Source organism: Peromyscus leucopus, chromosome 1 (genome assembly GCF_004664715.2).
Source record: "Peromyscus leucopus breed LL Stock chromosome 1, UCI_PerLeu_2.1, whole genome shotgun sequence".
In the NCBI taxonomy this organism is placed as follows: Eukaryota; Metazoa; Chordata; class Mammalia; order Rodentia; family Cricetidae; genus Peromyscus; species Peromyscus leucopus.
In genome coordinates, this window is record NC_051063.1 from 90,611,349 (window position 1) to 90,638,862 (window position 27,514).

General features: G+C 35.8%; 1 protein-coding gene across 1 annotated transcript in view; it reads right to left on the reverse strand.

Annotated features, from left to right (window-relative positions):
* The window catches only part of Pde3b (phosphodiesterase 3B), a 144,087-nt gene that overhangs the window by 67,409 nt on the left and 49,164 nt on the right, over nucleotides 1-27,514 (reverse strand).

Consider the following 27,514-nt stretch of genomic DNA (forward strand, 5'->3'; position numbering starts at 1 on the left):
AAAAATCTAATTTTAAATTGGTAAATATCTGAATTCGTATTTCTCAAAAGAAAATACAAAAGGCTGAAAGTATATGAAAAAAGATCAACATCACCAGGGAAATGAAAAATGAAAATCACAATGTGTGGTGATATTGTTGCCCAATATATTGTGAACCCTAATAAATTTATCTGGGGTCAGAGAACAGAACAGCCACTAGATACAGAGGCCAGAAAATGATGGCACACACACCTTTAATCCTAACATTCTGAAGGCAGAGATCAGTCTGGATCTCTGTGAGTTCAAAGCCACACAGGAAACAGCCAAGCGGTGGTGGCGCACGCCTTTAATCCCAGGAAGTGATGGCAGGAAGCAGAAAGTTATTTAAGGTGTGAGGACCAGGAACTGGAGCCTGGTTAAGCTTTTAGGCTTTTTAGTTAAGCTGAGATTCATTCCGGATGAGGACTCAGAGGCTTCCAGTTTGAGGAAACAGGATCAGCTGAGAAGTTGGTGAGGTGAGGTTAGCGGTGGCCTGTTCTGTTTCTCTGATCTTTCAGCATTCACCCCAATAACTGGCTCCAGTTTGTTTTTATTAATAAGACCCTTTAAGATTTGTGCTACAACAATGGACTATTATCTCACTCCATTTTTTATCAAGTTAATTAAGAAAATTATTTAACACAGGCTTGATGAACAGACATTAATTATGGGAAGAGATGTAAGAAAAAGTCAATGATAAATCCCTTAGAAAAGGTGTGAACTTTTCAAGGAAAATACTATCTCCTCCCATTTGGGATGGCTATTGTGTTAGGACTCAATTACTTTCTCCACAGGAGGGAATTCAAGCCTGGTTCTGTATTCCTGTCAGAAGTCTATGGCAGCTTAGTGAAGACCTTGCTCTTGTTATTTTGATCACTGGTCATGTTGTTAAATTGTCTTCTAAATATGTATATTTATACCAATAGACTCTATCAATTCCCCTCTCTCCAAGACTCAGGGAACATTATGGAAGAGGAGACTGAAAACATGTGAGAGCTAGAAGACGGTCAGGATTTCGGTGAAAGGCTGTCTTCTGGAGATGGCATGGCTATGGCACTCAGGAACCTACTGCAGCTGGTACTACCTGCATAAGACCTGAATAAAATTAAGCAAAAAAAAACAACAACAAAAAATCTGGCCTAGATGGCAGAGGTGTTCTCCAGTCCCCACTCCTTACTAAGAAACTACTGGCAGTTGTCAGCTGTGGAGAGGGAGATTCCCAAGAATAATAGTAACTCCTAGTTTGCAATTCAGGTTCCCTACTCAGTTCTCAACCATAACCCAACCGATTTTTGATGGTATTCCCACTAGCAGGATACCCACATTCCAATGGTGGCTCTATATACATATATAAATGGGAAGAACTAACTGGATTTAGTGGGTTATTCAAAAGAGGCAGGGGAGAGACATAAGTTGGGAGAGGATGTTTTAGGGGATACTTAGGGAGTTGAACAAAGGAAATGAGGGTGGATATTATCATTTTATTAGATACATGTAGAAAATTCTCAAGAATAAAGAGAAATTATAATACAAGATTTTTCTAATATTGATAGAGATACAAGGAAAGGCAATTTCGTATATACCATTTTTGGAGGGTAGACTAGCACAGAAAAAAATGAAGTGTCTGTGCAAAACTAAAAATGGAACTTCTACATGAACCAACTATCCTACTACTAGATATAGATTCAAGAGAATTTAAGTAAGTTTATCAGAGCTATCTGCACTTTCATGTTTATTGCAGTGTTATTCAAAATAGATGAGTCAGTCTTTATTTCCATTTATGGTTAGATAAAGAAAATGTATTGAATATGCATGAGGGGATATAATTCTGCCATGAAAAGGGATGAAATACTGTCTTTTGTAATAATATGGATGGAGCTAGAAGACATATTAAACAAAACAAGCCAAACACAGAAAGACAAGTATCACATGTTCTTATTCACATGTGGAAGCTGAAAGAGTTGATTTCATAAAAACAGAGTACAGACAAGGAAGAGTGCGTTGGAGAAGGAAAGAGGAGTTAAACAGGAGGTAAAATTATAGTTACATAGGTAGAATGATTTCTAGTGTTCTACAGCACAGAAAGTGCGTATATTTCACACTCATTAGATATTTTATAGGAACTAGGAAAGTTCAAAACTTCAACACAAAGAAATACTAAGATTTCTTTTTAAGAAATCTTAAAGTTTAAGAAGATATGAATGCTAATTACTTTGATTCAGTCATTATACACTGAATATATATATGAAATTATCACTCTATTCACAACTATGTGTCCAATTTAAAGATTTTTAAAGAACAAAGATTTCAAAACTGTGTTTCATTTGTGGTATGTGTTCATGCACATGTCACAGTGGGGAGTGGGGATATCTTTCAAGGATTGGCTCTCCCTTTCCAGTGCAGGTTCAGAGACTAAACTCAGATTGTCAGGCTCACATGCAAGCACTTTTACCTGCTGAGCCATCTCACCAGCGTCTAAGCATTAGAAAATTGGCACTAGTTAGACATTTCTATTGTCCTTTATAAAAGCTTAATTCACAACAAATTTAGGGGAAAAAAACCAGAGCTTGATCTTTTGCTATAATGTGACACCAGGAGACAAAAACAAAAATCAACACAGCAATACAAGATATTAGAATAGAAAAAAGCTAAACACAACACAAATATCTCTCAGCAAAACTTGGTAAAAAAAAAAAAAAAGTATATGCATACAATCAGTGACAATAAATGAAATGTGGCTATGGACTGTGTATGTGAATCCTAGAAGACAATTGAACACAAGTCAGAAAAGGATAAATTTACGTGAAAAAAATATTTATATTATATATATATATATATATATTGAGGTGTACTTTTAGAAATATGAGTATATGGGATATACCTTTAGAGAAGAGAAGCTAGTCAGACCTATGGTAAACAGGGAACAGTAATGCTAATGGTAACATTCAAAGATGGCACTTGTCTTTAAAAGCAGCACTCAGGAAGCTGGGGCAGGAAGATCACAAGTTGTAGACCAAATTGGCCTGAAGAGTGAGATCCTTGTCAGCCTCCGCTACACTTCAAAACCATGCCTTAAAAATAAAAGAAAGTGATAGTGGATCAATGATGTTTGTCTTTAGTCTCCATATTTTATGCACACTTTAAATATACCTCTGTTTGGCTAAGAAGTTAAGAGATTAGGGAGGCAGAGAAATAGAGATGGTTATTAGAGAACATGCTTAAGAAATTGTGACGTAAAGGCAAGAGTGAAATGGATCCAGTTCTCTGACATTTTTACATGGCAGGTTCTGCAGGTTATTTGTACTTGATGCTAAGAGAAGTAATGAAACTAGATACAGAGGCAGCCAAAGGAGCAAAACACTTGGTCAGTCCTAGGTGGAATCCATGCCTCATACATGTTGGGCAAACACTCTACTACTGAGTCACAGCCACACCCAAGGAGGGAAACCTTTGATGAAAATATTGCTAAATGTCATTGTAATATCAAATTATGCATATATAAGTAATACATATGCACTTATAATACTAGAGAAAATTTTTAACTAGGAAATACAATAATATTATTAGTCAATGCTTATCAAATTATAATCTTTGACTTACTTGTCCCTCAAAATCTAGAATACTTACAAATATTAAAGAAAATACTGGAGTATGGGTGAGTGGGAAGAAGCCACAAGCCTGCTTAGCAACATTAAAACCAAGCATCCAGAGATGGACACACATACACACACCCAAAGCATTTGAGCACCATTATGGTGAGGGTATGGTAGGGAGAGAAGTTCATGTCCTATAGAGAGAGATGGATCTGAAGAAGAGAAGGCCATGAAGAACAACCTGATGTAGGAGGCCTGCTTGCCACCCAGGGTGTCATCCAGTCCTGGATTGCTGCCAAGGGCCATGTCTTGGTCCATGGCCCTATCTCAGCCATAATCCGTGTAGATGTCCATGGTCCCTATTACCACTGAGGGCCGTGAGGATGCTTGGGGTTGAGAACACCACATGTGGTCATGTAGATGCCCAAGGGCCACGCTACCACAGAGCAGGGACCATACAGACCTGAATGGTCTGGGCTGATACCCAAGACCATGGAGTCATCCAGGCTTGAGATTCAGGGAAGAACCATGTCTGCATAGCCAGGGTCTGCACTGATGTCCATGGTACCAGTTACCACAAGGGTCACATGGATGCCTGGGGTCTGGGCCCCCACCTAGGGTCATATTTGGACCTGAGGGCCACCGTACAGTCAGGTTGATGCCAATCTGAGTGGCCTGTGCTGCCACCTGGGGCCAAGTTGGCATCCAGGCCTGGGCTACTTCTTCCGAGGACCATATCTGGATCCATGGTTCTATGGCAACTGTGATGATGTTGATGGCTCATATTGTCACCAAGGTACACATGGATACCTGGGTTCTGGCTCACTACCTGTGACCATGGTAGAGAGGAAAGGACTGCTGTAGCTGGGGTCATGACAATCTGAGTGGCCTGCACTGCCACCAGTGACCATGGTGACAACTAGGCCCAAGCTGTTCTTCAGAGCCAAGTCTGAGTCCATGCCCCTACTGCAGCAAAGGTCTTCATCGATGTCAGTGCTCCTATTACCACTGAAGACTATGCAGATGCCCAGGGTCAACACCTGAGGCCATGTTAGTGCCCGAGGGTCAAACTGCCACTGAGGCCATACAGATTGTGTGGACTGTGTTGCCATATAAGGCCATGGAGACATCCAGGCCTGGACTACAGCTGAGGGTTTATAATAGTAAACCTTAATTTTATTAAAAAAAAAAAATACACCATTGTCCAAAGACTGCTTATTTGATAAGAATACAAAATAACTAGTATTTTTTATCATTCAAACATTATTAATATCTCTTAAATTTGTGCTCTTTAAATTGTGTTACATTCTATATACTATGTAGAAATAATAAACAGCTCAAACTAAGTTTTGTAAAGACTCATAGCATTGTAAGCACAGTGACATAACTCAAAAGTAAATTGCCCAGTCTAAATGCTACACATCTGTAATGTGACAGCACTACCCAAGCTCATGAAGGCAGAAGTGCCACTAAGACATGCCACAGCTATTACCTAAAAACTGGAACTGTTAAATGGCAATCCATTCCTCTACATGCTTCTGAATATTGTCTACTTTGAAACTTTGTCAAATAATGATAGGAAAACAAACAAATTTTTAAAGACCTCGTTGGTAAACTAACATTTTTTTCTAGAACAAGAAAATAATGTTTTCATGGATGAAAGGACATATATTCTGAATTTTATATATATATATATATATATATATATATATATATATATATATATATATATATATATATCAAGGCTACCACTAAGATTCTGTACTCCTCATTGCAAAAGCACATTAAAAAGACAAGCCATTGCTGAGAGACTTAACAAAACTAGACACTAGAAACATCAACATTATGCTGAAAGAGAGAGAAATTTAAAAATGTATGAACCATGTGACAGCTCAAGACATCACTGACTAGAAAAAGCACACAATGCAAAGGAGTTATCATACAGACACTTCACTTTGCTGCTGATAACACTCAGTAAAGTGCAAACTGCCCACACAAGGAAGATCAGCAGCTAACTTTCTATGTTTATCATGAAAGACCCACGTTATAAAAGCTGGCTTGTTCCTTTTTAGTCATTGTTTTATAAACTTTAGTATAGACTTGGAAATGTGCCTTGGAATCAAGAAATGTTCCTAGACAGCACCTGTTATCTGAAAAGCAAAAAGCTTCATTAAGAAATAAAAATGCCATAATAACACAAATCTGTATGCTGCTTTTCATTAGGGGAGGGTGAGACAGAGCCCAGGGCCCTGTACAGCAGACCAAGCTGGTCTCAAATTCTTGAACTTCTGATCTTCCTGACTCCACCTCCCAAGAGCTGGGATTATTACAAGCTGTGCCATCACACCCAGCTACCCAATGCTTTTACTTGATGAAAACAACTGATACTTAAAACATGTTAGGAGTGATTCAATATAAACATCACAGATGTAAACACATTTTGGCTACAGATCATCTTTTTCTTTTCTTTTTTTTTTTTTTTAATTTATTTATTATGTATACAGTGTTCTGTCTGCATGTATCCCTGCAGGCCAGAAGAGGGCACCAGATCTCATTACAGATGGCTGTCAGCCACCATGTGGTTGCTGGGAATTGAACTAAGGACCTCTGGAGGAACAGCCAGTGCTCTTAACCACTGAGCCATCTCTCCAGCCCCAGATCATCTTTTTCTTATGCTTTAGAAAATGGAGCAATTACTAAAATATTTTAAACAAAATATGAAATAATTCTATTTCTCAAAATTTAAATATGCTATGGCTCATCAACTTAATAACTAAACTAAACCAGACTAAAAGTAGACATTAGTGAAAAATAAATTTACAATTCCAAGGTTCATGAATGTATAGAACCAACAGTAATAAACACTGAGTGCCTCCCCTAGTATAACTGTGGTTTAATTTTTCTCATTTAAATGAAGCAGAAAATGATAGGATATAAATGAACCTAAAATGTAACCTATTTACTTGTCGTAGAGCTAACTAGAAATACCTTTGTTACTGCAAACAGCACTAGTGAAGCAAAAACATTCTGTTTTTAGTTTATAAAAGCAGTAAAAGTTTGTTTTGCACATTTACCTAAAACTTGTGGGTAACTATCAAACATACTGAGTGCACAGTGCATGGCAGGTATAAATTTTGAGTTTTACAAGTATTTGTGTGAGTATTGATTTCTCCTATATAATATGTAGCCCTTTTGAAATCTTGCTTCCAGGTAGACAGCCAAACTCTGCACAGTTACCAAGTCAGCAAAGTTATAGGCAATTAAACTTCAACTTCCGCACCACTAAAACAACTTAAATAGAAAAGTAAAGCTGAATTGTATATCAAAATAAAAACATCTCAATGACAATAGTATACTTTTAAATATTATCTATGTCCTTCTAAATGCCAGTACTCATGCATTATCTGAAATGGTTGTGCCTTTTCACAAACTATCACTACAGATTGAAGTTAATTTTAAGAACACTACTGCTTTCTCTAAGTAGCATATGAAATGCATATGATTTTTTTTAATTTAGTTGGTTTGATAAAGTTGTACCCAAGGCTGCATTTATTTAAATTCATCTTTTCTCTGTGGTTAAAAGTTGAATCCTGATAAAAGTTTCTGTTTGAATATGTTTATAACTCTAACATGCTTTACAGAGTTCTACAAAACCACCAAAACCACAGTGAATCATCAGCAGTACAACCAGGAGATGTTATCAGGTTCAATTACGTCAATGAGGTTTTACTTCATTTTTCCCTATGTAGCTCAAAAGAAAAACATATATGCATCCTCAAATCAGACTCAGAGAACTGCCACACACATTTCAAATTTGAAAGAATACTTACTGTGGTGCATTCCCAAGTGAACTGTGAAAACATGCTGTATTGTTATTTTTTGAGCCTCTTGTTCACATCTGCGCTATTGAAACTGAACAAATTCCAGTACTTCAATTTTTCTATTTTTGTGCCTTCCATCTTACGCACAGTGGAGACAATCATTTAACTCAGTGTTTATTGAACATAAAAACATAAAAGTGGACAAAATGATAAAATAACTAAAGCTATAGTTTATAATGGACTCTAATATGCAAACAAAGTTTGATCCCTATGGGACAAAAAAAAAAAGAACCCCATTCAGAAATTCTGAAAGGGAAAAGGGTCTGTGAGGGGCTTGGAGACAGTGAAGGTACTAGTATTAACCTTGTATTATTTATTTCTTAATAACCAATAGGATTATGGTCATTGTGATTCTCACCACATGCTATATACCAATGCAATGTTAGGTACTTAATATACATTGTCTCCTTTAATCTTTACTATAATTCTCATTTCTGGGCCTTCTCCATTTCACACATGAAAAAACAGACCTCCAAAGTCATGTGACTAGACACACTTTAGATTTATTCTGGTGCTTTAGGGATTGCTAGCTATTATGAAATACCATCTTACACTTATTTACTGCTGTGTACCAGCAATGTGGCAGGTGCTTGGCAGAGCACGTAAAAAGCACAGCAACTTTCATGTTGCTAACTTTATGTATGAGAAGAGGAGGCACAGTGTGGTACAGATTACTCTACTCTTGCTTTCCAGGACCATTCTTTTTCTCCTTTGAATCACAGGGAAATCAAACCCTATATTCTGTGTCACCTAAGCAACATTACAGCTGGTTTCTGTGTAGACTTAACATGCACCGCAAGAGCCAACAGCAGGAAACCAGAGTTCAGGAAAAGAAACTTAGGTTAATTCTTCCACGCTGCTTCCTGGGATCTGCATACCATGTCCGTGGCAACAACTTGGTCCTTTAAGACTACAGTTGTCACTAGATGATTCTTCCTTCACAGTTTCAGTGATGACCAAATTCTGAAAATATCATGTGGTCTTTAAGCCACAGGTAAGGTAACAGCTTCCTAATGTTGCAAGTCTCTAGTTGTCTAGCCTTCTCTTAGCCATGTTCTTAACTGTATTCATTATCTAGATTTTTTTTATTACAGCATTCTCATTTAAACCATCTTTGGCTGAATTCTGTTTTCTGCTGAGCCCTTAAGTCATACAGGGCTATCATAACTAAGTTTTTTTCTATCACTGCAAAATGACAGACTATGAAGTCAGGCTCATTTCCTCTGATTTCATTTCCTTCTACCATGCTAAATAAGTAATAATATGTGGTTTTTTAACTCATGCTTTTTAAATAAAATAAAAACTTTTTAAAAAATTAAAAATCATCTATCTAGATTAGTGGCTTTCATAAATAAGTGTAAAGCTGCTCCATGTATACATATAATAATTCAGTCACTCTAATATTATACCCAGGCTCTCTAAACAGTACAACACAATCTACTGATGTCTGATCCGAACAGACTAGGGAGGCTGTTGTAGCAGCTCTGCACAATGCACACAAACAGCTCAGACAATCAAGTAAAACAAAGGAACTAGCTCACCTGGGTATACTTTGTCCCTATCAAAACATATGTAACACACATTTCTGTTGACTTCCTGAAGATTGAGGAGCCAAAATCAGACTTACTGGTAAAATAAATCATATCTCTATAGAAAAAGGAAAAATAAATCCACCAAATACCAACATTATCTGCTAGAAATCCTTTTGCTTAGGAATTCTACTGCTGGTCTCTTTTGACATGTGTATCTTTTGATTTATCTGTAATCTTTACCTAAACGCAGTACAGAAGAGGGACAGCATACTCCCCTGGCAAAACAAACAAACAAACAAAAACCCTGGTAATTCTCTATAAGGGTTCAACTGCAAAAGGATAACCTTTTATAGTTTGCCCTCTCTAGCATGGAAATTATCAATTCCAGTTAAAGTCCAGAAACAGGAAGACAGTTCGTTTCCATTTGTAGACACAGGACATAAAGAACCATAGATAAAAATCTAAATATTATTGAAGCCATCAATCTGAAAGTGAAAACATTGTGAAAAGATATGCTAATCAATCTCTATCTTTTCATGTCCTCAGATTTGTGTCTTATTTCTATTTAAACAAATCTGAGCTCAAAGAAAGGATTCAATCCAAATCTGGCAAAACCATAGCAGTTTCACTGTACGAGGCATGCACATGCTTTCAAACACACACACACACACACACACACACACACACACACACACACACGCAACCTTACTCATGAGATTAGTATCAGGATTTTTTTTATAATGTGTATAATGAAAAATAGATGAAATAACTTGTTAAATGAACAAGTAATTTTAAAAATTCCTCTCTCCTTCACCATTTCACTCTAATTCATTCTAGATATGTCTGGTTTTCTATTCCTACCATGTTTTTCACATTTAACAGTGTCAGTCACCATATTTTTTACATTACATCACTTTCAACAACCTCTAATTTTCCCTTTATAATTCTACTCACTTTATACAGAAGATCATTTCGCAAATAAATAAAACTACAACTAGAGGAAGTGACTTATTATTTCTGTGCCTAACCTTATTCAAAAAAAAAAAAACCTATATACATACAGACATTCAAGCAAACAAATCAACCCTTTCTTCTTAGACGGAAAAAGCCTTCCACAAAGAGAAATATAAATTTAAAATGATATCAATTCACCTTCCTTACCAAACACTTAACCTGATAAGTTTTGAAAACTAATGAGAATGTGTCCAGCAATAAAAGCCTGTTTGGCATTCCCTGCATTCTATTAACAACCCCCTTCTCCCCTGGGTTTTACTCTCTACTTCCTATTTCTTTACTCTCACTACCTTATCTATCTACTTAAAAAAATACAGTAACACAATTAATATATATTCTTTAAAGTTTTTTGAAAAAACACCAAATTCAATGAGAAAGTAACAATCAGAAACTAGGTTACTCAATTTGAGCAAGGACAATATGCAGAGTGTGGGCCATTAATAGGGGGGTGGGAGCTCACTGTTTTTGTCAAATGGCTGATTTTCTAGAGAAATAAAAGGCATTTCTTCCCAAAGGGACTATGTAGGAAAATAGCGTGGTGTATGTAAAAATGTTTTCTTAACATTTCATCTTATGGTAGCCCTTTCCCTAAAGAAACAAACATCTCCCCACTCCTTACAGGGAGAACCCGAAGAATGAATGACCTGGAGTCCAGCCTGAGGAGGCAGTGAGTTTATCAGGCTACTTACAGAGCATGAATTAAGGGGTTACTTACAGCAGCAGGCTCAACCCCAAAGCATCAGAAAATATTAATAGAGCATAAATACCCACCTCTCCATAGATTTATGTAAGTCCCCATCAACCTTCCACAGTGTACTGTAGCAACCAAAAGACCATGTGCAATTAGGGCAGAATGACAGATGAATGAACAGGACCAGGAGGTACAGAAGGGTGCAGAGAATCCCAAGAAAGGATACAATAATCTACTTCAAACCCCCTCTTTCATGAGGTAACTTCAACAGTCAATAAATCTAAACACAGGAGCTGCTCACAGCAGTAACAGCTGTTGTGATGATGATGACGGCGATGTGCTCGGAGGAGAGTGTTCTATAGCACTTGTGAGTTTAAACAGTAACTTCACAGGAAAAAGCTTGTTTTACAAAGGCAAATTTACTTTGTTCTCATTTGCCTTTGTTTTAGAACTCAATATTAAATTTAAGAGATGTATATTAAACAAAATCAACACTAAGGTAACAAAATTTTTATTTTAATTAACCAAGAAAAAAGTTAAAAATCAATTTCTATCCAATTAATTTTCCATTTAAAATAAAAATTTGTCACTTTTATTTGGGACTTCTCTATTGGTCAAACAAAATTATTCAAGTGACCAGCAGTATCTATTTGACACTGCTAGATATTAGCTGAGTAAATACATTTTGTCATGGTAACCAAGCTTAAATTTAAGCAAACAAAGATACTAGCTCCACAGCAACCTGACTTTAAAATGAAAACTGGGAATCTCTCCCTTGTTTAAAAAGATCAAATTCTCTAAAGACTATTATGATATCCAAGAGCTGTGAAGCAAATTATGCTAAAAGTTTTATGTTTTGCCTAAGTAAGGAAGCTTTAGGAAAAGTTTTATAATTGCAGATAAATTTAACACTATTTAATTGAAAACTTGAAGGAAAAATTTTGCAGAATAGAAGACTACTAAATGCTAATTTTCCACATATAACAGAGCCTAGAATAATAAAAGTCTACGAATTATTTCACACTGCATGGATGGTGACTACAGTGTGGTGAGACTCAGTTAAAGACACTGACAAATCATATTCCTGTTGAAAGTAACTTCTAACCAACATATCTAAATGAAAGCAACTGGAATATTTTATTTTTCCAAACAGTGAATTTTCTGACAGTAGCATTCAAATAAAAATTAGCATTTATAGTTTCAAATAACATTGAAAAAGAAAACAAGGTAGTTATATCAAGGTATATGAATAATCAATGGATTCTTAGATTTCAAAAATACTTTTTTTAAATAACAAAATGATTTTTTTTCTTCTAAATTATGGTTGGTCACTTATTAGTAGACAAAGCCACAGGAATTTAGTGTTCTGCTAGGATTAAAGAGTCTAGCATGGTGATAAACTATTTGTTTGTTTTACCATAAAACTGTTGGAAAATAAACTCTTGGTTTTTGTTTTGGTTTGTTGTGTTGTTTTGAGAGATAAGGATAATTAAATAAACACATTGCAATGTATGTCAATGTAGGCCTTGTTTAAAACTCTACAAATAGTAACACAAAACAAACAAAATCCACACCTTCCGCCTGCAGAAGGACAAGGTCTGTTTTGTTCCTACTGGGATCTCAAACAGAATGAGTACCTAGTGTGTAACAGCTGTGTAATAAGTACTTGTATACTAACCTGGGCTCATAGGAGCTCACAGACACTGGACCTGACACCTAAGGAGCCCACATGGGACCGGCCTTGACCCTCTGTATATATATGACAGCTTAGTCTACTTGTGGGACTCCTAGCAGTGGGAATTGGGCCTGTCCCTGATGGTTTGGTAGGCTTTGAAGAACCAATTCCTCATATTGAGTTGCCTTACCAAATCTTTTTTTTTTTTTTTTGGTTTTTCGAGACAGGGTTTCTCTGTGTAGCTTTGCGCCTTTCCTGGAGCTCACTTGGTAGCCCAGGCTGGCCTCGAACTCACAGAGATCCACCTGGCTCTGCCTCCCGAGTGCTGGGATTAAAGGCGTGCGCCACCAACGCCCGGCCCGCCTTACCAAATCTTAATATGAAGCGAGGAATTTAGTCCTAACTCAACTTGATATGCCATGCTTTGTTGACACCCATGGGAGGCCTTACCCTTTCTGAACAGAAACAGAAGAGGAATGGATGGGGGCAGGGAATGAGACGAGAAGGAGGGAGGGGAAAATGCGGTTGGAATGTAAAATAAATGAATAAATTTAAATTAAAAAAGTACTTGTATAATGAATTAATCTACACATACCACGTGTCCCATTTAATACATTTTAAGATTTGGTTATAGAGTCTAATAATGTTATTAATGGTAGGTAAAAATTACAAGAGCTATTATATATTATATATGCTATTATTTCACTTAAAACTAGAGAATCAATATTATGGCTTTCCCTATTTTTTATAATAAACTATAGCTAAATGTCTATGCAACTTGTGTGACTTTACATGGCAAGTAAATAGGTAGAACCAGAACTTAAACTGATCTTGCTGACTAAAATAATCCATTTTAATGACAAATTTATAATTCATATTTATGCCACATATGAATCTCCACACTCCATGAGCATCTTTCATTATACAGAAAGTTCAATTTTTTTTTTTTTTTTTTTTTTTTGGTTTTTCGAGACACGGTTTCTCTGTGTAGCTTTGCGCCTTTCCTGGAACTCACTTGGTAGTCCAGGCTAGCCTCGAACTCACAGAGATCCGCCTGCCTCTGCCTCCCGAGTGCTGGGATTGAAGGCGTGTGCCACCACCGCCTGGCCAGTTCAACTTTAGAAAATAAAATTTCAAAGGACTAGCCCCTGCAACATGTTACCTTCCTAGCTTTTAGGGTCAGCCTCCTCCCGAAGCAGAGTTCTTGACCCTGACATCTGCTTCTGTTATAAAATCACACACAAAAGTGAACTGTCAATATACAACACCAAGGACCCAGTTACTTTCTACCGATGTCAGTGCAGAAAAGAACACACTGTCTTAAATTCATTGTAGATGAACTGTATTTTATAAAATGAAAAGCACTACAAAATGCTCACAATTTATGTGTTAATAGCTACTGCCTTAAGTATATGTTGTCCAGATTCCTCACACTTAGAATGTGTTATTATTATATAAATAATCTTCATCCTTAGGCTTCACCCTGTTGCTGAAGATTTACTCTGCAAACACTTCCTTTCTCTAAGTTGCTAGTCTGTTTGGACTCCTTACTATAAAAGGCTACTAGTCGCCTGGCTTTTATGTGACACTAAGAGAAAAGAGGAGAATGAGGTCAGGTTGCTGATAAAGGAGAACTAAGCCCTTTTTAGTCAGCACAGGCTGACAACAGCTGGATGGCCCAAGAAAAGCCACAGCTCCTACTGGTGTCCTCCCCATAGCTCTTACGGCTTCCCTTTGTCTCTCTATTCAGGCCATTAGTGATGGTGATCATTTCCCATAGGTCTGTCTCCTCATAAACAGTTCTTCATTAAATGATCCTCATGACCTAGAATATAATGTTAGAGACCTAGCTAGAGTATAATGTTCCCTGATGACATTCACACAATGATCATATTTCTTATATTCTTGGCATTCAACATAAGCATTGTATATATAGTATACTAGAAAGGACACTGGACATAAAATGAAAATTTTTCATTGTTTTCAATTTGACCAATAACAATGTTCCATTAAACTTTGAATTTTTAAGGAATTTGTTATTGGTTGTAATAAATGATCACCTAAAACCTGTTCAAGGAATTAAGTAGATTTTTTTTCAATTAATAGTTGAAATACTACTAACAAAGATTTATTTCTATATTTGATAAGCATGGGCTCTCTAAAAAGTAAAAGAAATTTATTTAGTTCAGGGCTAACAAATTCAAAATAGAACAGTCTAGAGAGTGAATAAATTAGGCTTTACAGAAACAAAATCAAGGCAATGTACTTACAGATACATTTCTACCAAGTTTTATAGATAAATTATAAATATGCTAATAAGGACTTCTCTATAATACAAGTATACCAATGAGAATGAATATTTTCTTTTAGCTGGGGCTCTCAGTTGATATTCCTCATCCTAAAAGTTGATGTCCAACTGTTCATGTGCAATGTCATTGGTGTCATTGACATTTTATGAATTTCATTGTTTAAAAATCTCTTTTCACATCAATAGGTAGGTCTGACAAAAACCAGTGGTTCAATGTAAATGGTCTCAATTAATAAACACATTTACCACTTGGAAGGAGCTTATAAATTCTTTGATTCTTTTCCTGACTTGCCTTTCATCAAGTTATTATATTTTAGATGATCCCTTGCAACTGAAGATTACAAGGAATCACTCAATTCCACAGTTAAAATTTGAAATATGGGAAACCCTTGGATAGAGGTCTTCAAACCATCAATATAAATGTAATTAGGTCTAAGAAATGCACATTGTAAGGGAAGATAATCTTGTTATTGTGAGTTCAAGGCCAGCCTAGTCTACAAAGTGAGTTCTAGGACGCCAGGGCTATTACCAGAGGAAACCCTGTCCTGAAAAACAAACAAGAAAATTCCTTTTTATCACAGTAAACCTTACCCTTTCATTTGCTTTGTTGTTGTTTTTGCAGCAGGCCACATTATACACAACCAAGGCTGGCCTCAACTCTGCAATCCTTCTACCACTGCTTTCCCAGTTGTAGGACTGAAGGTGTCTGCCACTTTGCCTGGCTTTACATTTTGCATTTTAGGTTCTGCTATTCCTTGAAGTTTTAGGTAGAATTTATTAGAAAAACATTAAGACTGCAGTAAAAGACAATTTTCAAAGCCATTAGCAACTAAGGATAATTCTTCTCACTCAGAAAAATTTTTTTATTCCCAAGCCTGAATTTTAAAATATTAGAAAATTTAATTAAAAAACTTTTACAGGATAAAAGCTACAGATAGTGTTTTTTCTAAGACTATTAACTTCCTGCTTTGGAGAAAAGAAGACCATAGGGATGCACAGTCAAAAGATGTATAGAGCGCTCATGTCTGAATGTACAAAAAAGACAAGATTGACAAACAATAAATTTAATGAAAAAATATATGAAATCTAGAAATAGCAAAGTCCATAGTGTTACTGACATATTCCAAGTCCAGATACACAAAATAGAAAACTAGTGTGATGGTGCCTGAAGTCCACAGCACTGCTCACTTTTTTAAAGGGATTTAAAGATTTACTAAGAGTTCTGTTAAGTAGTCTCATCTATAAAATAAACATAATAATAATCTCATCTATAAAATAAACATAATAATAATAATACCAATAATTCAGGCTGCTGAGAGAAAGAAGGTCATATCCACAATGGTCCTGCAGTCTCATTTATAGAGGCTGATCTCAAGAAATATGAGCAGAATTGTTTTAGCACTAGTTGTGTTAATAATAATGAATTCCCTTGATTTAAGGAACTTGTTTACAAGTTTTTAAAAAAAGCAAACATTAAAACTAAATGTTAAAGATAGTATCTCCTTTCAAGTTGTTGGTCAGGGAAGTTCAAATCTCTCCCAAAAAATACAGGCTATTGTCACTGCCCTTGGTTGCTTCCCAGATTGAAGGTAAGATGCTATTGCTGAAGTTACCATACACTTTGGACACAGGACTTGGAGAAACAAGCTAGAAGCCTCATGCCTGAGGAATAGCTCACAGAGTAGCCAACAATACTTTGCAAATCAATCAATAGCCTACCCACCTGTAAAGCCTATGGACCACAATGATGACCAGCAAGGCAAGATATTCTCAAGGGTGCAATAGTAGCACTATTATACTGAGGTTACTAATATACTAAATGTACTTGAGGCCTAGTCAATAAGAAGGAATTCATGCCTGGTACCGTAAACCTAGCCATTACCCGTGGTTGGTGAGGTTATGTACCATAGAGAGAACTTACTACTGCCACTTTCCAAACCAGTATAATTGCCACATTCGAAAAACAGACTTTACTCACAAGTAAGTGGATAAATTATCACTGATCAAGAAAGTTTCCTTTTGCCGCAGCTGGAGACCATAACAAAAATCCACAACTGATCAAAACGTAAAGGAAAACTGACTGTGGTTTGCCCAACCCCAATTGTTACATCTACCACAAAACCCTAATAATACCTAACACTCAGGGAAGGGAACACTGTGAAAGAGGGGCAGAAAGACTGTAAAAGCTAGAGGACCAGAAGGTTTGCTGTGAAATACCATCTTCTATATATGACAGGGAAGTTGAAAGCATGAAATCTCAATACAGCTGTCTAAACAAGATCTGAACAATGACAACAGCAACTGTGGCAATGTGGCTAGGGAAAATTTTATAAAGCATCACCCCTAGATAAAGATCTACAGGCAATTAATGGCTGCTAAGAAGATGAGTCCCTTAATTGGTTATCCAATCCTAGATGGTCAGTCTTAAACACATATATATGAGCAACACCAAATGGACTCAGGGGATTATATCTATAGTACACACACACACACACACACACACACACACACACACACACACACACACACACGTAACAATAATAATTAAAGAAGAGGTCATGATTTGAGAGGAAATAAGGGAACACGAGTTCAAGGAGGGAGAAGGAGGGGTGGAAATGATGTAAATATAATGGTCATATATAATATTCTCAAAAATAAAAAACTTAAAAAGAAAGAAAATATCTCAAAATGTTATAGTTAAACAATCAAAACATCAAGTAAAAAATAAAGTTTAATTTCTACAGTATCTATGCAACTCAGCAAAGAACAACTCATGAAAAGTGAACCATCTCTATGCCATGAAATAATTTTCCAAGCTGTTAGCTACCTGAGTCAAGCACCATCTCATACTCACATTACTTCATCTAAAAACTTAGTTGTTTAGAAAAAGAGGTTTTTTTATGCGTCTGTATTTAATATATTTAATATAATCTAAATAGCACAGGAAGTTCCTAACACAATCTTCCACATTAGCTCTATCATGTTCAAAAATAAAAATAAATAAACCAGTGAGATTCTTGTTGGTGTGGAATGAACTATTTTTATAACAAGTTCTGTTTTCCAACTTTAGTCATCTAATATCAAGTGCAGTTTAAGAAATCTCCAGTGTCTACTTCATCAACCCTGAAACAAAACCAATGATTTAAGACACTGCATACATTCTGCATACTGAACTGTTTCAGCATGCTATCTGATCTAATATAGGAGAGAGAAATGTGAGGTGTATACTGTGAGAAAACACACGCACATACCCTTTAGTAACTTGCTTAAAATCAGAAAATAAGTCATGCATTTGGCCCTCTAATTTAAAAAAAAATTGTAGTAGAGCTATATAACCCATGCTATCTCCCACTTTTGTTTTTGAATTTATCTTTAACAATAAAGAATTAATTTTGTTATAAACAGTATGACTTCACAATATTCAAATCTTTCTTTTTCTCAAATATTTTCCTCTTTGCTGCTTTCAATGTCTTCCTTTTGTAGTTCTCTTTTTACATTCTGAACTATTTCCCATATTGTCTCATTTTTATTAAGAAAAAATTATTTTAAAATATCTATTAAAGGAAAATGCATGAACATATTCCTAACTCTATAACCGCTAAGAAGAAATTTCTGTATCTTTCTGCCCTATACAACCAAATAATATTTCACTTAAGCAAAAAGTTAATAATTGTTTATTATTCCTCTGATGTGATGTGACAGCTGATGGATGAGGTAGAAAAGTGAAAAATGGGAGTCCTATGTTCCTGAGGAAACACAATTATATTTTACCTCTTCCTGCTGCCTTCTGGACAAGATGTAGCCAGCACCACATCTGCCTGCAGGCTCCCATGCTCCCTGTCATGATGATAATGAACTGAACCTCTGAAACTGTAAGCCACCACCACAATTAAATGTTTTTATTTATAAGAGTTGTCATGGTCATGGTGTCTCTTCACAGCAATGAAAAACCCTAAGACACAAAGCAATAGAATAAAAGAAAATATAAGAGAAGAGTCCAGAATGAAAGTCAGATCATACTAGAATATTAGACAATCTTTAGAAGAAAAAAAAGAGGAATGAGAAAAGAGAAAAGAAGGAAGAATTGGGTGAGAAAGCAAAAATGACAGAAGCCTTTGTAGTATGCAAAGATGAAAAAACGGTGTTCACTAGAATCAAGAGAAAAAAAAGTAGCCATTTCAGCTCAGAGTTGAGATGGTCAAATATAAACGGTCCTTAAATTTAAGACATTTCAATATTTTTTTAGCAACAGTCATAATTCCAGCCTAAATCAGTAACTAATAAAGTTCATGGCCCATAGATGACAGTGAAATGTGCACTAAACAAGTAAATGACAAAAATAAATGATCCCAAAGAATAAAGCTTTGCAAAGGAAGAATGGATAGAAGGGATTTGAGGATGTTAAAGAAAGCAACTATACTTAGCCAGCACATAAAAAAGGGTCAATCCTCAAAATTACCTATGATTGGAATAAAAAACGGAAGATAACAAAATTCTAGATTTAACCAATAAAAGAGAAAATTGGTTTATCTTAGAAGATAGTATGATAAAAACAGAAGGAAAGCAAAACTCTTTAATACCTTGACTGTCAAACTTTTCTCAGGCAGAGGCTAGAAAGGCTTTTTTAAAAAATGCTATAATGTTATAGTAGAACTAAAGTTCAAAACAGGAAAATCCAAGGCCCTGACAGGATAAGTTATAGTCACAGGAGACTGACAGAAAGAAGTAGCAATGAGGTTGCTAGTGGTCTTTGATAACAAAGAAAAACAAATATAAATGATGATTAGAGACAAGAAAATAGCTAGTTCTACAAATAAGATGAACAAGCCACTGTCATTAGTGCCTCATGTCAAAGCCCCTCAGCATTTTGAATAATACCTGAAGCAAAACTTTCTCAGAACACTCAGCCCACAACAGACTGTCACTTCACACATGCATCTGGCCATCTCTCTACCTTCTGTAGCAAAGCTTTCAAGTAACAGTGTACTGGTGCCTTGGCTAAGAGCAAGAACAGCCTGGAAATGACAACTTCCTAGATTGAGAGACTGTGACCATTTGCCAATGTCATACAAGAGCAGAAAGACAAATGGTCTAAGTCAGCTATCCAGAATAACAATCACAATGATGCATTCTTTTATTGGCTTCTCCTACTTTCATCTCATACTCTTCTCTACTTCTATTCATAATTCTTTGTTAGAATCACAAATAAACTACCAACACCATCTCTCCACCTCAGGCATGACTTTTAGAGGACCCAAATCAAAAAAACTAGGGCTAATATTAATTGCTCACAAACAATATTTAAAGAATGTTTTTAAAAAAATACAATGAAGTAGCAATTAGTAGATATTGATATCAACTCACTAAAGAAACAGTGATATTATTGTGGAATAATCTTTTTGTACACTGTGAAGATTAGTCACTTGGATTGGTTTAATAAAAAGTTTAACAGCCAATAGTGAAGCAGGATTTTGGGGGTAGAAAGGAGGCCGGGAAGAAGGGGGAAGATGCAGACAGTTGCCAGCCAAAGATAGAGGAAGCAAAAAAGCAGCATGGGCAGTACAGAGTAAAGGTAATAAAGGTACAAGGCAGAAAGAAAATTTATAGAAATAGGTTAATTTAACTTATAAGTGCTAGTTAGAAACAAGCCTAAGCTATGAGCCGAGCTTTCATAATTAATAATAAGTCTCCATATCGTGATTTGGGAGCTGGCAGGAAGGACAGAAAAATTCTTCTACAGATCATTTCTTTTTTAACAAGGTCAACTATTAGATATCATATCCAAAAAAAGAAGTATTAATTTCTCAAAATAAGGCTGTTTAACAAGAAGGGGCAATGTAATTGTTCAGTGGTAGAAGCACTTTCCCATATCAAGTTATGAAGGCCTGAGTTGGATCTCTAGGATTCACAGGATGGAAGATAAGAACGAACTCCCTCAAGTTATCTCTGACCTATACACACACACAGACACAGACAGAAAGACAGACAGACACACACACGGTGGGGGGGGGGGGGGGCAGCGAGAACTTCTTTATCACAAAGCTAGCATGCTTTAAAGCATAATCATTTAATATTTCAAACAATGAAAAGAAACATTATTGTCCCTTTACCTTAATTCCACTGTCTTGGAAACTGTCCAAAACTATAATGAATGATCTTTAAAAAAACAACTAGGGGGCTGAAGACATGGCTCAGCAGTTATGATACTGCTCTTACAGAGGACCTGAATTTGTTCCCAGTACCCAAATTGGGTGAATCACAACCACCCCTAACTCCAGTTCCAGGGGATCTGGATTTCTAGCTTCCATGTGTACCTGCACCGAAATGCACATACACGCGCGCACGCACGGGCACACACACACACACAATTAAAAATAAAGTCTGTAAAAACAATGATTAGAATTACTAGATGATAAGTACACTTGAAATAGCATTTGCAATTTTGAAATTGTTAAAAGTATGAATATAATAACCATTCTATTTAGATTAACTAATATTATTTTGAAAGAAGTATAACATAAAAATATTAGTACCTTTTCATTTTAGTTTTACTTTGAAGTAATTAGTTATTTCATAAAGCTAAAAAATACTGACTACAAAATCCCATTTAATATATACTGATTACATGAAAATTCAAAGAACATTAAGACTTTAAAATTACTGTGTACTGAAAAGCCTTAGGGTTTCTGGGAAATATTTAAAAATACACAGGAAAAGGTGTTTTAATTTATGGATGCTGCCTCTTCAGGCCATCTGCCTCAAATCAAACAGCTGTCAATGATCAAACAGGACTGTGTCCAACCTCAAACATAAACAGCTATGTGTCCATGAGAACAACTAATAAGGACAGAACAGCTATCCATTTAGCAATCAATTTCAACATTGAGGCTCCAATGTGAAATTACAATAGTACATCCTAAATGATTTCTCAGTATTATGAAACTTACTTTTAAGATGCATGATCTATTCTTTCAAGTATTATAGGGTGCTATATTTAAAGAATTTAAGTTTTATAGTTTTCTTATTCATTTTCAATATAATGCTAAAAATACTATACCATGACATTCAGTAAAATTATGAAACATGAAATTTCATCACTGAAAGTATACTTTTTAATTAATTTGCATCCCATATGTAATGATTATTTCTTTAAAGTGGTTTTCAATGGCATCAAATGGCAGGCACAGTGACACATACCCACAATCCCATCAATGTACTCAGGAGGCTGGGGCATGATGATCACAAGTTCAAGTCCAGCATAGACTACAGAGTGAGTTCAAGCCCAGCCCAGGCACTTAATGAGTAACACCTAGTCTCAAAATATAAAATAGCAAGAAAAAAAATAAAAAAAGGACTGCTATATAGCAATGCAGATGAGCATTTGCCTAGCATGAGCAAGGTCCTGGGCTCAATTTCTAGTACTATAAAAATAAAAAGATGCCGGGCGGTGGTGGCGCACGCCTTTAATCCCAGCACTCGGGAGGCAGAGCCAGGCGGATCTCTGTGAGTTCAAGGCCAGCCTGGGCTACCAAGTGAGTTCCAGGAAAGGCGCAAAGTTACACAGGGAAACCCTGTCTCGAAAAAAAGAAAAAAAAAGATATCTATAAGCTATTTGCTGCTTAATGTTTTATATATTTATGTGTATATACATATATGTATATATATATATAAAGCTTTTTATTTTTCCAAAATTGTTTTGTTCAAAATATGAAAGTTAAAGGGCAAGAAAGGTATTTGAAGATGTTACTTTTAAAGCCCTTTCCTGTTGCTCCCAGCTCCCCGAATTGCATATACTACTGTGTCATACTGCACTGTTAGACTTTATGCTATAGTAATTATGTATGGAATGTTTTTTCTAAAATTTTTTTTGCATCAGACAAAAGCTCAAAATGAAAACTATAAGCTTCCCTTTTGTCTCTCAGTAATGCATTCAACCACAACTGACAAGTTCTATACAGAGTGACTTCTGATTGTCCTAAATATAAAGAAAGTGATGACAGCATTCACCCTTCTGATGACTTGTTCATCTTTGTAACTTACGTTACTTTTCACAATCCTGAAACATAACATTTGCAATATGTTGCATGATTCCATTCAAAAATGGCAAATTGGATGGCTTTACAACACTGTAGTTATATACCAATCCCTCTAGAACCAGAGTGGCTGCCCTCATGGAGAAGCAAATGAAATTCTATAGAGTTAAATCTTTGCCACATCAAGTAAGATCCTCTAAATGCTAACACTGAATATACACTCATATTGTTTCTAGCCACACTCAGGACTTTTCTGGGTCATATACCACTTGCTTTTATACCTGTGTGATGACTGACACTTTAAACAATGGCTGAGAGAACCTAAAGCTCTTTCAAATGTCTCAAAAACATAGCATTATTTTTAAACATCATTTCACATTAGGCAAAAATAAAAAACACTTTGGCACGTTTTTGTACTCAACTTTCAAAACTTATTAGAAACTACAAAGGAATGATTAAGATATTAATTCCAAGTTGCCTTGACTTCGTAAAGAAGGTTCTAGATTCTATAGCTCCACATCAGTAAGTCATTTAATGTGCTCTTCGCTAGAGTGTACCAACTTCTTTGAGAAAGACTCAAGACAATTCAACAATTTCAGAGCAGTACTCCCTGCTCAAACTAGTGAATAATTTTCCCAGCCCTTAGTGGAATAAATAGTTCAATCTTAAAGAGAAGCTGTTGACAAAGAAACAAAGAATGAATGACTGACAGTTGCCCTATATCCCCATTCTTTCCCTGGCTCATTCAGATATCTAGTCCCACAAGCTCAAGTGAATCTAGAAAATGAACCCTCATTTTTTTTTTAATTTCCTGCCAAATAAGATAAGCAGTAGTTGAATAGGCTGAGTACACCTTATCCCAAATGCTTGGAACCAGAAGTATTTCAGATTTCAGAATTAATGAGATTTTGGCATGTCTGTGTATATATAATGAAATGTTTAGATGGGAATCAAGTTTAGAAATGAAACTCATGTTTCTTTTTTCTTCTTTTATATATATCTATTTAAATTAACAAACAAAATAACGGTTTCATTATGACATTTTGATACATATACAGCATTGTACTTTGCTCATATTCACACTGAATACCCTTTGTATGCCACCCCATTGATCAGCTTCCTCCTCTCCCATTCTATTTTATGTTCTGTTTGTTTGTGTATGTGTACAGTTAATACAGATTCCACATAAGAAAAAATATGTGACGTTTGCTGTGGGATGGTCTTTCTGTAGGCTGTGAATATGTGTTACTATATGATTGGCTAATAAAGAAGCTGCTCTGGCCTATGGCAAGTCAGGTTATAGCCAGGTGGGAAATCCAAGAGAGAAACAGGAAGAAAAAGACAGAGGCAGGAAGAAATGCCAGCCTGCCATCCAAGGCGTAACATGCCAGCAGACTGGTAACGCCACAGCCATGTGGCAAAACATAGATTAATAGAAATGGGTTAATTTAAGATGACAGAGCTAGCTAGCAAGAAACTTAAGCCATTGGCCATACAGTTTGTAATTAATATAAGCCTCTGAGTGATTATTTTATAAGCAGCTGCAGGACCACATGGCTGGGTGGAACTGGAGAAACTTCTGGCTACAGACTTTTGTCTTTCTGAGACCATCTTATATTATTTGACATGATGATCTCTATTTCCATCCATTTTTCTGAAAATGACAAAGTTTCATTCTTATTTATGGCCACATAAAATTCCACTATGTACACATATCACATTCACCTGTTGGTGGATACCCAGCCTGACTCCATATCTTAGCTATTAAAAATAGTGTTACCACCACAGCTCCCAATGCCACACCAAGATGAATGAAGAGGTGCTGAAGAGGCAGGAAAGATGGAGAAGCAAAGGGTTTTCTTTTTTTTTTTTCTTTTTGTTTGTTTGCTTGTTTTGATTTGTTTTGTTTTGATTATTAAAATTTTCTTTGGGGGAGGGCATTGCAGCGGTGAGGAGAAGATATGGAGGGACTGAGAGGTGAGCAGAATTAGGATACATGATGTGTATCCCAAAAATTCAGTAAGAAATTATGTTAAATAAATTTTTAGTTGTGAGCCTAGCCTTTAATAGGTGAGCCATCTCTCCAGCCCAAAATTATGTTAAATAAATTAAATAAAGAATAGTGTCACAGAAACATGCATGGATATTCAGGTACCTCTGTGATACGAATGGCCTAGATTTCTTTGGGTATATATCCAGGAGTGGTAGAGCTAGATCAAACGGAAGCTTTATTTTGAGTTTTGGGAGAAGCCTCCAGAGTGATTTCAGGAGTGAACATAGGAGTTCACATTATAACCAGCAGTGTATAACCATTTGTTGTTATGTTGAGAGCCACTCTGACATGTGTGAGATAAACCCTCAGTGTAGTTTTGATTTGCATTTCTATGAGAGCTAAGGAGGTTAAACAGCTTTTTCATACACTTACTAGTGACTTGTATTTTTTCTTTTGAGAATTGTGGGTTCGTTGGCCCATTTATTAATTGAAGTCTTTTCTTTGATATTTAATTTCTGGGCTTCATTATGTACTCTAGATATTTATCACCTGTCATTTGCATAGTTGGCGATTTTTCTCACTCTGTAAACTGACAATTATATCACTGACAATTATACCCAGTGCTGCACAGAAGTTTTTAATATCATGTAATCCCACTTGTCAAATCTTGCAATCACTTCATCGGCCACTAGAATCCTTTTATTGAAGCCCTTACCCATATCTACAACTTCAATCTTTTACTCCTAGCAGTTTCAGAGTTCCAGATCTTACATTAAGTCTCTGAATTGTTTTGAATTGATTCTTGTATAGAATGAGATATATTTGGACATCTACTTTCTTCAACACCATTTAGCTCAAGAGTTTTGTTTTTCTTTCTTTCTTCAATGTTCTCAATATCTTTGTCAAAAGTCAAGTGGCTGTAGCTATATGAGTGTACTTTTGATTTCTCTACTCTATTCCACTGGTCTACATGTCTGTTCTTGTGCCATATTACATGTTGTTTTTGTTACTATGGCTTTACAGTACAACCAGAAATCAGTTATCAAGGTTTTCTCCAACTTTGCTCATTCTGCTCAAGATGTTTTGGCTATTACAATAAATTTTTCTTTCTCTTTATTGATATTCTCCATTTGGAGATATATTCTTATTCTGATTTCCTTGTAAGTTTTGTCCATGATGTGATTTAACTGATTAAGCAAATTTAAGCACTTCATAGTCTTTAGCTAGTAAGTTTAATACTATGCTTCTTCATAGACATTGTTTATTGTTTCATTTGTTTTTATGAATGAGCTCTGCTTTCTTTGCATATATTTTTGTTATAAACTGTCACACTTTTGTTATAAACTGAACATTTTAACATAATGTGTCAGTCTTAGAGAACAGATTCTCTCCTCTACTTAGTGTTTGTTTTTGTTGTGGGATACTGTTGCCTTATTTGGTAACTTCAATAAACTGTTTTTTAAAGTCTGTAGTATTTGCCTCCTATAGCAGCCACTAAGTTCTGTACTGTTAAGTTAGTGGTCATCTTGTGTTCCAATATTTACTGTTTTAAACCTGGAAATGGAGAAGTGTGGAGACGAAAAAAAACAATAAAAAGAAAAAGAAAGCAAAAGATAGTTTCAGTCTTTTCACAACAGTACTGTGTTCTAAGGCATTCCCTGAGCTTATGTCCAACTGTTGATATCTGCGTGTATTAATTCTTCAGTACATGCAAGGTTCTCACTCTGTAGCTCAAGCTGGTCTACAATTTACAATCCTCCTACCTCAGCCTCCTGAGTGCTAGGCTGACAGTATACACTACCATATAAAGCATTTAAGACTTTAATGAGTCTTAAAAAGCTCATTGATGCCACTTAATTATATGTACAACTTTATACAGATTATATTACAGTACTGTCCAATTAAACATTTTTGGTGGTAGAAACATTGTGATATACAATATACTATTCCTTTAGGCTATTGAGAACTTGAAATCTGGTCAGAGTGACAGAGACACTGAGCATCTGTATTTTAGTTGTAAAAATTTACATTTAAAGGGCCTTTTGTGGTTAGCAAGTATACTAGTAGACAATTATGGCCTATCTCCATATAGTCACTAAAGTGTTTTTCTTAGATTTCAATTCTAGAGAACATCTGATTGTTCTTCCATTCTTTGCAATAGAAAGTCTAACACTCTTTCTACATAGCATAACTCTTATAATCATTATTAAAATGCCCATTAAACAAGGATGGTAGCAAGGGCAGGTGGTGAAAGGTGAGTTAACCAAAACTAAAGATACATGAAAAACCTTATGTAAACCCACTAGTTTGTACGAAAATTAAAATGTTTAATTTTTTTAGTATTTATTTTATTATGTATACAATGTTCTGCCTGCATGTGTCCCTACAGGCCAGAAGAGGGCACTAGATCTCATTACAGGAGATTGTGAGCCACCATGTGGTTGCTGGGAATTGAACTCAGGACCTCTGGAAGAACAGTCACAGTGCTCTTAACTGCTGAGCCATCTCTCCAGGCCCTAAAATGTTTAATTTTTAAAAGAAGGAGTTTGGCAGGTATTATCCACAGGTGGGCAATGCTTTCCTCAAAAGACATGGGTTATTAATGAAAATCAGACATAACATATCTCCCTACAAATTATTGGTCAAAGAGTACCCAAAGGCTCCCAAACAACAAAGACTATTGCCATTGCTCTTGATTGCCAACTAGAACTAGATGGTAAGACCCTATTGCTAAAGACACAACATACTCTGGATATAAGACATAGAGAGAAGCAAG